Here is a 16,902-nt window from a genome sequence, read left to right on the forward strand (position 1 = left end):
AGATGCAATTTTTCAAGGTTTCACATATGCACGTCATGTGTGCCTTGAACCGTATTGTAGGAAACCTCACCCCAAAACAGAGCATGCTTGCTATGTCAAAATAATAATTTTGACTTCCCACTACAATTACCAGTTTGGCAAGATGAATTGCGTCTTGGCCCAGATAAAGCCTTCTTGCTAGAAGGAATACACCAGGGTTTTCGGATAACTGATAACGGTGCAGTTTCTAAACCGGCTCAACTGCATAATTACAAGTCAGAAAGTGGAGAAAGTGGAATCCCAGATTTTATCAGAATTAGCAGAGGGCAATTATGAAATTATTTCTGAAAAACCAACCATTATGAGATTTTGAAAAAATATTGAGCACTTATTTTTGTAAAAAAATACTATTAAAAATTTGTTTTACATGGGGTTTTACGTAACACTAACATTTTTTTATTAAAAGCGTTTTGATCGTTTCGCAAAAACAGCTGTGTATAGTACGACACTCCCGGATGTAACGAGACTGGGTTGAGATTAAGCCATCTGCTTTTGCATGGCGGCGTAGACGAAACTGTCAGTATGTTGATGTATGCTGATAGGGGATCTAATTTTTTTCGCATCGATTGGTACATCTACAAGCACAAAATCGCGCGTGCATGTATATGATTACGTTGCCTTCAACCCGCTATGTGTATTCATACAAAATACCGCTTGTACGGCCACTACACATGTCCTTGCTACTGCAACTGTGATATGCATGCGTATTCATGCATGGCCATAGCATTTCATTGTTTACAAACAAGCGTCTACCCATGAGCCTTTGCGTTTTTAGCGTGTGTTGTTATCCTCGCTTGGGACTCAATTCCCGCGCGTGCGCAGGTGACGACCCTCCCACTCCCACAGAAAACAGGTGCAGGTAATCACTGAAACTGGACTCAATGTAGGTACCCTTTAAGATTAGCCCGTTTAATTCTGAAGTAATTTTGAGTCACCTTACAAATAAAACAGGTTAATAAAAAAAAATTAGTCACCCACATTTTTTTTCTAAAATTGTGACCAATCGTGAAACCAGTCAGGCCTTGTGTTTATTTGGTCCGGAATTATCATTGGACAATTACAGAAAAGTACATCACAATTTTGGTAGAAAATTCTATGTTCAAATGGTTAATGAGGCATGTAATGTTCTTGGCATACGAGTAGTTTCTTAATATGTAATTACAACAAGGCAATGAAAGTGTATAACTTTGGAAAATGAAAATTCACTCAAATTTCTTTATGCTATTAAAACACTTTCATAATACTACTTTACAAATATGGGTCCATCGACTTTCCAGAATATCATAGAGGGATTCTTTGTTGAACTTATTCAGTAAAGAAATCGCAAATAATCTGTGATTATTCAGAATTGCTGATAGAGTTATGGTGATATTTTTTTTGGAGGAAAGAAAAGGTTCGGTTTGTGGAGTAGAAGAAACTAAGAGGTGTGTGTAGTTTTAACACAAAACAAAAACTGATTTAATGGAAACTAAGTAGCTAAATACTGTTACGAAATCATTATTTGTATAACCTAGACATTGATGGTTAGCAGAATGTTATGTAACACTAAAGTCGTAATAAGTGCATATGGCTGGGCATATGTTTATCTATCCAAGCCAACAGTGGCGGATCCAGAGAGGGGCAGGGGGCATGCCCCCCAACGCATGACGATTCATATCATCTGGATTGCGCATAGCTTCTCTGCGATTTTCGCTCCGTATATCTTAAGCGAAGCTTGCCCCTCCCCCCCCCCCCCCCCAATACGTTTTGCTGGATCCGCCACTGCAAGCCAACAAAGACACCGCACATTTTGCGAAAAATAAAATTAACATAACCCATCACATAATTCCGTTCAATAAGCAAATCTGAAGAGTCGGTCCTATAAAGCAAAGGTAGCGCGTTATATGGAGTTATACTATCATGCAGGCACCATAGGATATCATATGCAAACGCCGGATGCGAGTCGGCCCTGGCCGCCATGTTGAGCCTATGTTTTGATTAGTGGTATGAGACCTGAATCGAAGTCAATGACAACGAGCGCCCTCTGCGTTTACTTGCCGCGTATGCACATGATTCTACGAACAAATATTTCTATCAAAATAGCACCCTCTAAACCCACTGTCACATATTTTACAAATACAAGTAGATGATTTATGAATAAAAAAAATCATCAATATAAATGCAAATTTCACAAAACTAAATTTGTATTACGAATGCAAATGAAGATTTTACAAATACAAATACACGTAGAGATTTTAGTAGTAGGGATAGAGATAGAAATGAAGGTTTTACGAATATAAATATGTCATTTATAAATATGAATGTGAATTATTGCACATAAATATTTTAAATGAATATGGCAACATAAATACATATTAAAAATTATGGTACCAGTAGTGAGGGTGATAAATTAAGATTTTTTCCCATTATGAGCAACAAACGTGTCTCTTGCCATAGCTCAATACATTAAGGCCAGAGATTACAGAAACCGTGCTTTGTGTGAGTTTGTAGCATAGTGTGTTTGTTATGAATGACCATTTTTATCTTCTCCGGAGATGTTATGAGGTAATTATTATTATTAGAAAATACAAACAAATGTGTCAAATGTTGTGATGAAAAATCGGATTTTGGAGTACTCACCGTGACTGTAAGAGCGTCAATTTCAAATGGCGATCGCCTTAATTGGTTTTCGGTTTTTCGCGTGAATACGTATTTTACCAAAATGGAGCTGGATCTATCACTCATAAGCAAAATTTCCATTTTTTTTTCAACATGTTGATTAATACCTGTAATTTATTTAAAAATGGCACGCAGAAGGTTAGGCAAACTGACCTTCGAGATTTGGAGTACTGACCGTGATTGTTAAAGCGTCAATCGGTCAACAACGATTGGTTGGTTCCCTATGAGATATGAGATAAATGTTCGTACAAAAGTGAGGGTACTGTAGTGAGCATATGATGTTTGAATATATATTAGGGGTTGTCCATTTGAATCCTGAGGGCTTGAATTTGTTTTTTTTGGCAAATAATGTATTCCCATTTGCCAAACAAACATTATTTATTCACATTTTTTGCCATACTATTTTACAAGATGCGCGCATCGTACCTTTCCTTTCCTCTTTACCCAAAACATATTTTGTTTCATAAAATACATCTTCCCTATTTTTCAAATGGCGATCGCCATAATCTGTTTTCTGTGTCTCCCGTTAATACGTATTTTTACCAAAATGGAGCTGAATTGATCACTCATAAACACATTTTCCATTTTTTTTTTCTCAAAATGTTGATTGATACCTGTAATTTATTGAAAAATAGCACCCAGAAGGACAAGCAAACCGACTTTCGAATTTTGGAGTACTCGCCGTGACTATTAAAGCGTCAATCTGTCAACAACGGTTGGTTCCCTAGGAGATACTCTGACTTAAATGTTCATACAAAAAGTGAGGATACGAGTGGGTAGGCAATGTTTAAATATAGAGTAGTGACTGGCTGTTTAAAACCTGTATGCATATTTTGCCATACTATTATTGTTTCATAAAAGAAATCTCCCCTGGTTTTCTAATGGCGATCGCCTTAATCTGTTGTCGGTGTTCGCCGTGCATACGTATTTTTAGACTCGTCGATTCTGCATCGACTGTCCCATAAAACGTTCATTGCTTGTTAATTTAATCGGCCGGTGTAAAAGTTTAGTGGGTGGGGGGTTAGCTGGTACAGGTTACAGGAAATAAAAACGGAATTTTACGTTTTTACAGGAAATAAAATGAACGTTTCATTTACAGTAAAAAATAGGGTTTTACACTTTAATTACATTTTCATAATATTTTTTCATAATTTGTGTTTCATGATCAAAATTGGAAATTGCGTACGAATTACGACATTTAATTTGGAAAATGCTTTATACGCTCACAAAAAATAATATCTTTGTACAAATTACGGACGAATAAAATAGCTGATTACATTTTACATCTTGTCCATGTCTACGAATTTACGTTTTTTATTTATTTAAATTACATAATTACGAAAATAAAAACAATTGATTACAGCTTACAAAAATACCCCTGTAACCTGTATCAGCCATCCCCCCCCCCCCCATCATGACCGTCACGATGTTTCCGCTCTATAATAATATCGGCCATATAAATTTCTCATGTAGAATACCTTTCATATATTCTTCTTCTAATTATTTCGCTTTGAAAACCTTTCCTGAATATTGAACTGATACTGTTCCAACTGAGCTTGCATTTTCTCGATAGTACACATCAGTTCGCGGTTCTCTGCAATCAGAGGCTTGTAAACAATGCGGGTTTCGTCTATCAGGGGTTGTTATGGGTGGATGGTTCGTCAGGTTGAATACACGGGAAGTGGTTGTAACGGGGAATGGGTAACTCGCAAGGCAGTGAGTGGTACACTAGGATCGCTCGACACTTATACGCACCATTCAGTCATAAGGACACCAGTAATATAGTATAGCCGTATATTTATTACAACTACAATCGTCACCATACGCCCCCCGGTCCTCTTCTCACTTAATACGCTAGAACCCCCCATTTTTATAAACGACAGTGTTAATCGTTCAACCAATAGTCTAAATACTTTGCATGCGTTGTCATGACGGCATGTGGACTCCGCCAGTGAGGGCGTCGCCCCATAGCATCGTCATGACAACATCAATGCAACTTGGTGACAGGCTTCACCTCGTTTTCTAGGACGCCAATTCCGTCGTTGACTTTGACATTCAATTGAAGCTACTAAATCGCGTTTAACACATTCATATTTTTCATCAGATTGTCCAGTGTTTCTTGGCAATATTTCTGGAAATCAGAAACATTTTGGTGTAGTCGATAGTATCATGTTAGTGTCTGTATCTGTGGTTGGCGTAACAGGATTTAAAGTCACACTAAAGTCGCCATCTTTAAACAAATATTCTCTTGAATCATATTTATATAGGTATGGGATTGGATATTGATAATTACACCATTCTTTCCACCAGAGTTGTTTTTGCTTCAAGACGGTCATGGTTACGACGATGTAATTACACATGATTTGAGTTCAACGCAAATATATATTTTGCTATGCTAACTAGTAGCTTCGCGATGAGTGGCTTTATTAGCGGTGAGTAGCTTTCGCTGTCACTGGTCCTTTTATAAAAGTTGAGAATTAATGTTTTACGTGTCATGAACAACTGGTGTTAATATAAAAATACCATCCTTAGTAACAGTTAATTTGTCTTTATGATTTGTAGAGTTGTTTCGTGTAGGAGTTCCTAAATAAAACACATGCTCTGATATTGCCTTTATTTTCTTTCTTCGACTACCAACCACTTGATCATTTATATAATGGGTTTTGCATCACACGCTTTTGTTATACTGCTTAGTGACATACTATAAGTAATTAAAACAAATTAGTATTGGAGAAAAATACAGTATAAAATATTACATCAGTGGTACTTCAGTGCTATAAATTTTCCGACGTCATTTGTTTGAATCTGTAAACAATGAATGATAAATATTTGAGAAAAAATGTGAAATTCTTTTGAGAAATATGGCATGACGTTCCGGTTTGATTGGAATGTTCACAGTTGTAAAAGCTGTGCCCCCAGTTAACAATTAATAGACATAAATAAGTCTAGTCATGAGAAAAATGTTTGACCATATGCCAAATAAACCAGTTAAACAGCAATATTGCATGATTATTTGTATACAATGTAAAGTTATTGCAAAGAATTTTTAAAAATAAAATAGTATTTGGATAGTTATGATATGAAAGTATACACATTCGGTTTTATATAAAGTTTTTTTGATGATATAATTGTATTCTATCTCTGGTAAATGAGTGGTCTGACACACATAACCATGTAATTTGAGATGCTTGAAATTGGTTCTGTATTTTTTTTTCTAACCTGCTAGATGAATCAGGAGAAATGTTATTACAGGCCGAATGTAGTAAAAATCTATATTGCATGTAAATAAACGTGACAGAGCCATATCTCAATAGGTGGGATAAAATGGACTAGATATATATGTATATATATATGTTGATTTTTTTTTAAATTAAAGGTAAATTGTAGTAAGAATGTTACCATAGTTTAATACATGGTATGGTTAACAGTAGATAAGATGAGCATGCAAATAACATGTTTATTACTTATAGAATTATAGAATGAGCTGCGTTTAAATAGTATTACAATAACATTAATGATACATTATTATTAAAGTATAGTAGATATGCAATAAGATGCATAAATGATACACACTAAATGAGAAATGCAAGAAAGAGAAAATGTGTATAAGATACTTTATAAATAGCTATGCAGCTATGAATCTCGTTATTCTGCTAGCAATCTGTGAAGATAAACACTGGCAGTAAAAACATATGAAAAAGATTATGTTGAAACGAATGGCATGGAGATAACAATTAGCGTTTTCCTGACTCTTCAAGATTAAATTCTGCGAGATCTGGTGAATCCAAAGAATTATCTGTAGCTGAATTTGGAGAAGTATGTCCGAAGTATCTGATCATGATTGATAGTCTGGGACCCAGGGGCCCAAAAGCCTTCAAAATATGGTTAGACTTGACATTTCTTCCTATACTTTTTGCAATAGATTTTTATTTTAGTTCAACTATTCACAAACAAGAATCAAGAGGTCTGCTCTGCAACTGCTCTTGCAAAAACTGTGAAATTGATGATTACTTGTTGAAGCATTCAAATAGTATTGACTCAATATTGCGAAATTGTATATAAGTGCAAACAGGTAGTGTATTATTGTTAAATTAGCAGCCACTAATAGGATTGGAACGAAACTTGGTGGAAATATTCTAAAGGTCAACAGATGATTAATATTTATTCTGTGATGAGTAATCATGAATATTAATTAGCTAATTTGCATAATACACAATCAAACTTTGTTTATAGAGTTCACGTTTATGTTAAGATTCAACAAAGCCATTAACACTCGATTTTGATTATTCCTCATCAGGTTTGATAAGTTAATATTTATATTTGGTACAGGGGTAATCTCATTGCAAGCGTGAATGCAACGTCAAACACTTTAGAGGTATGTTGATACTTTATTATGTAATATATGTTACTTGTGATATGTTCTAATTGATCAGCCTTGATATATTTCTATAAATCTGAATGGAAGTACGCAATTGTATTAAATTGATGTTTATTGTTTTTGTTATATAACTAGATTGAATCATGGAGGCTGCATTTTCTTTTGGCGCCAAGAGACGGGAGCCCGAAACTGATTTTACTGTGTGCTTAATTTGTCAGTGTGGAAAAGAGACAGCACCATTGCAGCGGCTGACAGATCAAGGCTTTGAATCATTCGCATATGCTGTAGAGAACAGAGAAGACGATGTGTCTTTCCGTCTGATTTCCTATATTAAAAACAAAGATCTTCTTTTGTCAAAAATGCCACTATATCATGCCAAATGCAGAAACAGTTACACAAATAAAAAAACTGTCCGACAAATGATGCGAAAAATTCAAAAGACAACACATGAGAAACAGCAGCCTGGTACCAGTACTGATTCGCAAGATACTGCTAGAACTAAGACAAGATCCTCCACACAGTCGCCAATAGATTACAAAAATACATGCTTTATTTGCGAAAAACAACGGGACAAGTCTGGAGACTGGAAATTAGTGCTTGTGTCTACAACAGAGCGTCAAAACTCTGTTATGGAAAAGGCAAAACAGTTGGAAGATGATGTTATGCTGCACAAAATCCAAGGCTTACCGGGTCAATGCATTGACATGATAGCATATGATTTCAGATACCACCGTAAATGCATGAACACATACTTAAATAAACAGACATCTGTATGTAGTGATTCCAAGACAAATCAGAAAATATATGATGTTGCGTTTGGTGAGATTATTTCTATGATTGATCAGCCATTATTTGAATGCGGCAATGTATATTACATAACAACGTTACGTGATCATTACAGAGATCTTCTGACCAAGTACGGTGCTGAAAACGCCAATGCATACAGATCATCAAGCCTAGTGCATCGCTTACAGGACCATTATGACTCACCTAATGGTTGCAGAGTAATGATTGTCCCACAGAGGGGAACTTCTAGTCTACTGTGCTCAGCAGAACTAAATATATCAAAGCTATTGTTAGAGGTTTCCAAACTTAAAGAGAAACTAGATGAGTCTGAGTATACAGAGGAAAGTGACGATGACAATGAACGTGAAACCACACACATGGACATAAAATCACTGTCATTTCATTCAGCTAAACATCTTAGATTTGAATTGAAACAACTTGGAAAGGCTGAAAAACAGCAATTAAGAAGTATTAAGGAACTATCTGCAATACAGCATGCTACTGATGGAGATCATGCAACTGGGGACCAAGCAAGAGAACCTGGTGATACAGAAACAACAGGAGGGGTTCCAGATAATCCACGTGAAGTGCAAGTTCCAACAATGGATATATCATATGAAGCTGCTGCATCACGAGTTACTGATAGTTTATACAACCATGTATCATGGATACTGACTGATGCAGATGCCACCATAGGAAATAGTGGAAGGGTTTCTTTAAAACCACATCTACATGAACAAGTACTAAACATGGCCCAAGATATCACTGCTTCAGTAGCAGGTATAGCAACACCGAAACAAGTAGGGTCTGCTATTCATGTATTGAAAGAAACTAGGAGTAAGGACACTTTAACCCTTTTCAACAGATTAGGTAATTGCATAAGCTACCAGGACACCCAACGTTATATCACAACAAAGGCAGAAGCAGCTGACAAACAAATATCAGATGATGGGTTCTTTCTACCAGCCAATATAAAACCAGAGAGATTTACTCAATTTGCTATTGATAATTTAGATTTCCATGAGCACACAAAAGATGGAACAACACTTCATGCAACAACGCACATTATTTATCAGTATCTCTCTGATGGCGAAACTGTTGATGATGTAGGTGCTGTGCCACTTGTGAAGTCACGTAACGTTTCAATTAAAGATCCACAGCCTTTTTTAGCAGAACAAAGCAATCTCACTCTCAGAGAGCGTCAAAAGAGATCTAGAGATCTAGCTGGAATATATACATCATTGAATCCATCAGAAGATGTTGAATCACCTCTACAGAACAGCAACATGGTATGGTTACTGATGCAGATTGGCCCGACTAACATGATGAGTGATATTGAAATTAGTGATTTTGTTCCCCCAACATGGAGTGTATTTAATGATAGATTAAGCTCAGATGCAAGAGGAGCGACAGTGATCGGCTATGGTCCAATATTCCCCCAATCACCTACACAACCAGATGTAGTAGAGAAATCTATAGAATACTGCATGAGAGTTTCAGAGAAGACAAATCAAGAATTTACAGTTATAACTTGTGATCAGGCTATTTATGAGATAGCCCTTGCTCTACAAAAGAAACAACCCTTTAAATTCTCTAAGCTTATTCTTCGAATGGAAGGATTCCACATAGCTACTAACTTTATGGGAGCCATTGGATTCTTCATGAAGAATGTAGGAATTGAAGATATTCTTGTTGAAGCTGGAATCTGCCACCGTGGAACGGCAAACAAAATAATATCAGGAAAAGACTATTATTCCATGCTGAGGGCACACAGTTTGGTTCAAGCTGCTATGTTCCACATTTACTGCGAGGAATTTGAAAATTGGCTCATAGATGAGAACAAGGGAGGTGATGAATTAGCAGCACTGTCACACAATCTACAACTAGTATTTGAGGATATAGTAGACTACGACAGGATGACGCCACTTGCTGCTAGTGTGGATGCAACATCAGATCCACTTACTCCTGTTAAACAGCTACTGCATGAGTTTAATACTACAAGACAGAAAATGCCCACTAGTAAATTCTGGTTAATGTTCATAGATATGGTGATGATTCTAAAACGATATATCCAAGCAGAACGTGCTGGACTTTGGGAATCCCACCTCTCAGAAGTTGAGAAGATGCTCCCATATCTGATCGCTGCTGGACATTACAAGTATGTGGCAAGCGTCCCTCACTATCTGGCAGCAATGAAAAGCCTTTCAGCATCTGCACCACAAGTTGACCAGGCATTTAAGGAGGGGAACTTCACTGTGAGGAAAACACCTGGACGGTTTAATGGTGTTTGGTCTGACATGGGATTGGAACAAACTTACAACTGTGAAGCGAAAACCACCCTGTTCCATGGTATAACTCAAAATCCTGCTGCCATGAATAAATATTTACAGGCCTTACCAATGATGACTGCTGTCTCTGAAAAAAACAAAATGATGGCACATATGGATCAAACCAATGACAAACACCATGAAGACACTGTGAAATTAGCTGAGAACGAATCCAAAGCGATAAAGAACATACATCAAATCAATGATAAATCCATTCACATGTGATGCTGATGGCTTATTGAACATATCAACAGGTGAGAAAGCAGCAACATGTGACTTGGTTAATGCTCGTGAACGAGGCATCCAGGCCTTAAGTTCAGCTAAAGAGAAAGGTAGTGACAAGATTGAAGTAGTTAAACTACATACATTTGCCACAAAGACCAAAAAGATTCAGACAAGTGCGGAAAAAGCCAAAAAGATTTATGAAGAAGAGAGTTCAGTGTTCAGAAATCTGTACTTTGTACAAGAATTAGATGAGCAAAAGAAGAAAGAAGTCCTAAGTTATGAATGGACAAGTTATCCAGCTTCTATCTTTGAACCAAATGCAAGTTTGTCACAAGGCTATGCCATGCGCAAAGGAAACAAAGCAGATTACCTCAATGGCATCAAAGACTACCTGGGTGATGAATGGACCCAAGAGGACTATATTCCTCCATCTGATGAACCAACAGTGCTGGTGGTTGATGCTATGGCTTTCATCCAACGGTATCAGCAACTAGGCTGCAAAACATTTGGAGAACTCCAAGAACATTACATGAAGAAACTTCTCAGTTTGTCTCCAGATTATTGCACGTGCTTCAATTTTGTTGGCGATAGGTATGATGTATTATCATCAGAAAGTTTGAAGGGTGAAGAAAGAGAAAAACGAGAGCTTGCATCAAAGAACACAAGCAAAGAATACGAGCCTTGTGACAATTTTGTCATTCCTCCTTGGAAGGAATTTGTCCAGAATCCTAGAAACAAGGCCAACTTATTGAATTATCTAGGGGAGTCATGGGTAGAGTACCATAAAGCACTACCAGATAGCATAATGGTAATTCTAGGTGGTATAATGAGTGACCCTGGTAATACTCTTCAAGTTACAAATGAAAGTGTGACTCAACTGCCAGAAGTGTCATGTACAAAACACGAAGAAGCCGATACGCGGATGTTTGCTCATGTTGCATACTGTGTACAAACACTTCACTGCAAAAGGGTTATCATCCAAACTACTGATACAGATGTTGTTATACTAAGCATGTATTACTGTGGTCGTATTCCTGGGCTGTCAAACATATGGGTTCACAAGATGAACACTTTTCTTCCAATCAATAGCATTACAGAGGCACTTGCCAGGAAGTCTGAGATGGCACTTGCTGATATTACATCTATTCTACTCTGTGCATACGTTCTTAGTGGATGTGATACTGTTAGTTATCCCTACAAGAAAGGGAAAAAAAGAGCTGCTAAAGTTGCCCTTGAAGTAGCTTCAAAGTTACTTCCACTCGCTCAATATGCTGAACCAGGTGAAGGGTTCGATGTTGATGAAAATGTGATTGAAGCTGCCAGACTATACATCATGGCACTCTATGGTAGAGCTGACTTCTGTGGAAATTTTGACGAGTTAAGAGCACACTTGTTTGGCACAACAAAGGGGGATCTGAGATGTTTCCCCCCAACTGAAGATGCCTTTCTTCAACATATTCTTCGAGGCCTACATCAGATAGTTGTCAATAAAAGTGCTCATGATCCAGTGCCAGAATATCCAATTGCAACAATGTTTGGTAGAAAAGTTGTAGATGGAAAGCTCGTACCAATAAGGATGTTGAAGGGAGCTAAACCAACTGAAGCCACGCACAAGAACTATTGTCGTTGTAAAAAGTCAAAATGCTTAACTCGTCATTGCATCTGTGTCAAGGCAGGAGTCAAATGTGTTGTTGCTTGCATGTGTGCTGCAGACCCAGTCAATTGTGGTAGGATACAACCAATAATAAGTGAAAGTGATAGTGAGTGAGTGGGTGAGAGTGTGAGTGTGTGAGTGTGTGAGTGTGTGAGTGAGTGAGTGAGTGAGTGACTGAGTGAGTGAGTGAGTTAGTTACTGAATGTGCGTTAGTTACTGAATGTGCGTTTTCAAGCATACCATATATTATATATATCACAAGGGGTGAATTTATGTTAGAATAGTACAGTCTGAGCAAGTTTCTATTTTGTGTATTTCTTCTTGATTGTGTAGTTTTACATACAGTCTAACTTCATTTCCATAATATAAACATTATAGTATATGAATTTAATAACGTTCTGTTTTCAATATTCAGACAAACTAGTTTAGACATTTTTGCCTTCACTGTTTTCAGCACATATCAAATAGTTAAGTGCATTGAGTGATTGTGGTGTATCAATTATGTATATTTCAATATTTTAGTTTCAACTTTAATAATCGAACCAAACTTCATTCATGCATGAATGTCATAACGTCATTTACGGGCATACCCGCATTTCTGATAAAGTTAATAGAGTAAATGTGAAAATCATGGCAATACAATATATATGTATATTTATTAACTTTGTTACATATTACTCGAGTTACTTTTCGTAAATACTACATTTTCAGTTTGTATTTGAAACTACCAAATTAAGTTTTGCGACATGTTTAACATGCATTTGGTGAAAGATTGTTAAATAAATACTATTTGTTCAAAATGAGTGTAATGTGTTTGTTTGATTTCCATTGAGTGTCAGTGTCATGAACACATGTAAACTATAAATGGAACAAGTGTCGGTCTTACTGCGCATTCAATAAAACAAATACGGTATCTACTATATCTACTATTTATCTACTAACACCTTCCAAAATATGTTTATATCATAATTTTAATAGGAGAATCACTAACACAAATCAGGAGAAAAGTTTCAATTGAAATGTATTAGCTGAACCCTCGTCTTTTCACATGTTTTTACTGAAAATACTAATATTCAAAATTAAAAGTTGCACTTGCAAAATTGTAGTTACCATCAGTTCATATATATTCCAAAACAACTACTATGTTGGCAGTAACATATATTTTATTGATCCCATGTAGACCCAAACCCAGTATCTCCTCAAATATCTTCATACATTTGCTCAAAAAAGTGCCGCCAACATGCACTGGGAAAAGTGCCCGGACGTAATATTTTGCAAGAGTTAAGGAAGAGCAGGCCTCGTGATTATTATAACATAAGGTATAATCCAAATAAAAATGGTGGTCTGCAAAGTATAGGAGATGGTGTCAGGTACCCTCTCAGATTGAAAGTGACTGGCAGCTGAGTTTTGATAAATGTCATATTTGTTTGAATTTTTCCTAACAAATTGTGACTTTTTTTGTGGAGAGAAATGTTGTTGTTTTTGTTTGATTGGGGAAAATACAGTTTTTAGTGCTGTTGCTGTTGAAACGTATAAATGATCGAACGAACGAAACGTAAGCAAATCAACAAATTCACGTGATTGAACGGGATACTGTGAGAAATTCCCATGGTACATGACTTAAAGTAATAGCATGTAGCCTTTCTGTATTGTATTCATTTTTTAATCACGTAAACAATGGCTGGGACAGTGCCCAACATATAGTGTCCATCCGGCGCTAAAGCCTCAAAGGGCTTTAAACGGGCATTTCGCAGTCTGGCGAACATAGTGAGATTCAACAAGCTCACACGATCATTTGGATGGGATACTTGGAGACATATCCGCAGTATATCTGGTGCTTAAGCCTCAAAGGGAAAAACTGATATTCCTCCGTCTAGGGAACATGGTGAACAGACATTTTGGCCTCTGTGGTCCAGAAACGTTCGAAAATGTTAAAAAGTAAGTAAAAACTTGTATATTATAAAGCATGACAACTACCTGGAATCACGAAACAAACTTGACACTGCCTGTAAGACTGATTTGAGACGGTTCGCTTGTAACATGGACGTCCATGCTTGGAAAAAGACAGTATCTAAATAGAGTTGATATTAATATCGGTCGAATGCAGAGTGATAGTTCCACCAATGGAAATTGGTTTGTGCCACGTGATGTAAAATTTCTAGTAGACCAATGAAAACAGTAATAAACAGACACGTAATAACCTGGCACGCAATCAGGTTTCCGGGTGACATAAATAAATGTTTCGTAAATCTGAAGTTAAAATGAAAATAAATGCAGTTTGAAAATTGGATAGTAAAACCGTTTGTATTATTTGATTACAGTTTCCCGGGTAACCAATATTAATGATGTAATTTACCCTGATGAGGAAACAGACGGCAAAGGACAAAAACTGTATTACGGTAATTCCATGAGCAGTTTTTGAAAGTAATTTGAAGTACTCCCAAAAACGCAATTTATGGCACATGACTTAAAAACGCATTGTAATGCCATTGAATATCAGGACGAACATTTCAAATGTTATAGTTATCTGAATTACCACGGCGATAGCTAGGGAAAATGCGACCGAATAGTTTTCAGCAAGATTACAAGTACCCCCCCCCCCAATGTCATTTAAGGCAACACTTGAATGTCTTTCCGATCAAAAAAAGGCCGAGGCCAAAAAAAATTAAATTTGCCCATTTGAAAATAATTTACTAAACAGGGCAGCTAACTTTAAAAACTTGCCTGCCATGTTAAAAACTTACCAGCCGTGCTTATGTTTTAAATATGTTATCAGTGTCTCTACAGTGACGACTTTCATTCAAGTAAGAAAATCTGATTCATAATCCAGCTCTATAAAAGGTCGGGCCAACTGTAACTCTCGCATATTGTGAGAGTTCACTGAAATCACGCATATTGTGAGAGTTCACTGAAGTAACGCATTGCGCGTGAGTTAGCTAAATTGTTCAAGTTGTTGTTTTACATGTTGCATGTGTCAAAACGGTCGCATCTAGGTACATAATTTTGACAACAATCATACATTCCTAGATATTTTGTGATTTTTGTAAAAAGTAATATTTTATTTATTTTACCAAAAAATCTGCCCGACTGAACAGTTACTCGTGTCGGACGTACGGGCGGGCAGTAATTTCAAACACTGCAAACTTCCATGATTTATTTGGTGATATCAGCCAAGCGGATAGATAGGTTATTCATTAGAGGGGCTCGGCGAACCAAAATTTAGCGTGAATGCCATTCCGAGCGTGGGAAGATCGAGGTCGGAAAAAAAATTGCGCAATCTTTTATTCATGATTTTTTGTTTATGTATCATTGATTCAGTCCAGCGGTTAGATGGGTTATTTATCAGAGGCGACAGGAAACCAAAATTTGAAACGTGAATTACTTAGGCGACGAATCAGTGATAATAACTACGGTTACTATATATAATACGACCCGGACACTCGCAAAGGCTCTGTGGTAAAGACCATGTACTTCTTTTGGTGGATGTGTAGAGTTAATTCCCCCATGCCCCTTTCATGTTTACGTGCAATTTTGACCCATAATTATCAAACATGAAGGTCAATCTTCGATCTTGGCTTTGGAAGCTAGCTAAGCCTATTTTCTACATGATCCATAAATGCGAGAAATGTCTGATATCCCGCATTAAGATAGGAGCCTGCTCATAAATTAAAAACCCCAGAATTGATTCATTTTGCAACAAACTGTACTACAAGGCAGTATAGGGATATTGACTTAAAAAAATTGGGGATCACCAGCCTTATTTTCGAGATATTTATGGTTTTATTTTAGTGCAATTTTTTTAAATCTGGGTTTTAAAAAGTGTCAAAAAATACAATTTTTCTTTAACATTGTGTTCTATGGAATTGTTCTAAAAATAGCAATATTCAAGAAATATTAGGACACGTTTATCAAAAGCTTAACTGTAACACACAACAAAATGCTATTTCATTGTACCATGAGACATTAGCTTCATGATTGTACATAATAAACTAATGAACATTGTCATGCGATTTATGACCAATTTTGTCAAAAATTGTGAGTAGGCTTCTACCTTAATGCAATTTGTTTCTGTGATTTTGTTTTCATTTCCTTTCCGATGCATTGAAAGCGTTTCAAATAAAATAAGGACGTTATGTATACTAGTATACTAGTATATATATACACATGAAAAGCGCCATCTATAGCTTAAACGTGTTATTCATTGTGCATTGAAAATTGTGAAAATGTCGTATTTTTTATCACTACTGACAGAATACTTTAAAAGCATTATTTTAATTTATCAATAATATTAACTACCGGCAGTTAATTCCAGCCGGCCAATCAGCGAGCATAGTGCACAATAACGTCGATTGCAAACGTTCCAATGTTATTCTACCAGTTAATAAAAATCTCTCGTTTCAGTTCATGGATTTTTCAGTGAAACAATAAGTACTATATCATTTTTTTTCTGTTGGTGCGTATTTAATTAATCGGATTTCACTTCAAAATAATGAAATTAAAATTCACTGAACAATTAATGCATTTACTATACTATCTCTGTCATTAGTAAATATAGTAAATTGAGATTTTTGATTTAATCTTCAAAATTTGCAAAATATCTCAAGATGAAATAGGAAAAAATTACATAACGATGTATATGGAGAATGTTTTATGTTCTCAATTATCATATTTACTAATACTTAACAGCAAAAATCCAATGAGCACTAAGGTTTACAGTGTGTTGTGAACTATATGAGCGTTCGTTCAATACACGGAAGTTCCCTACATATACACACAATGCATCATGGGAAGCCAATGACGTCGCGTATTTAATAACAAAGAAAATACCCGGATGG

Source organism: Saccoglossus kowalevskii, chromosome 4 (assembly GCF_978046115.1).
Source record: "Saccoglossus kowalevskii chromosome 4, keSacKowa6.1, whole genome shotgun sequence".
NCBI lineage: Eukaryota > Metazoa > Hemichordata > Enteropneusta > Harrimaniidae > Saccoglossus > Saccoglossus kowalevskii.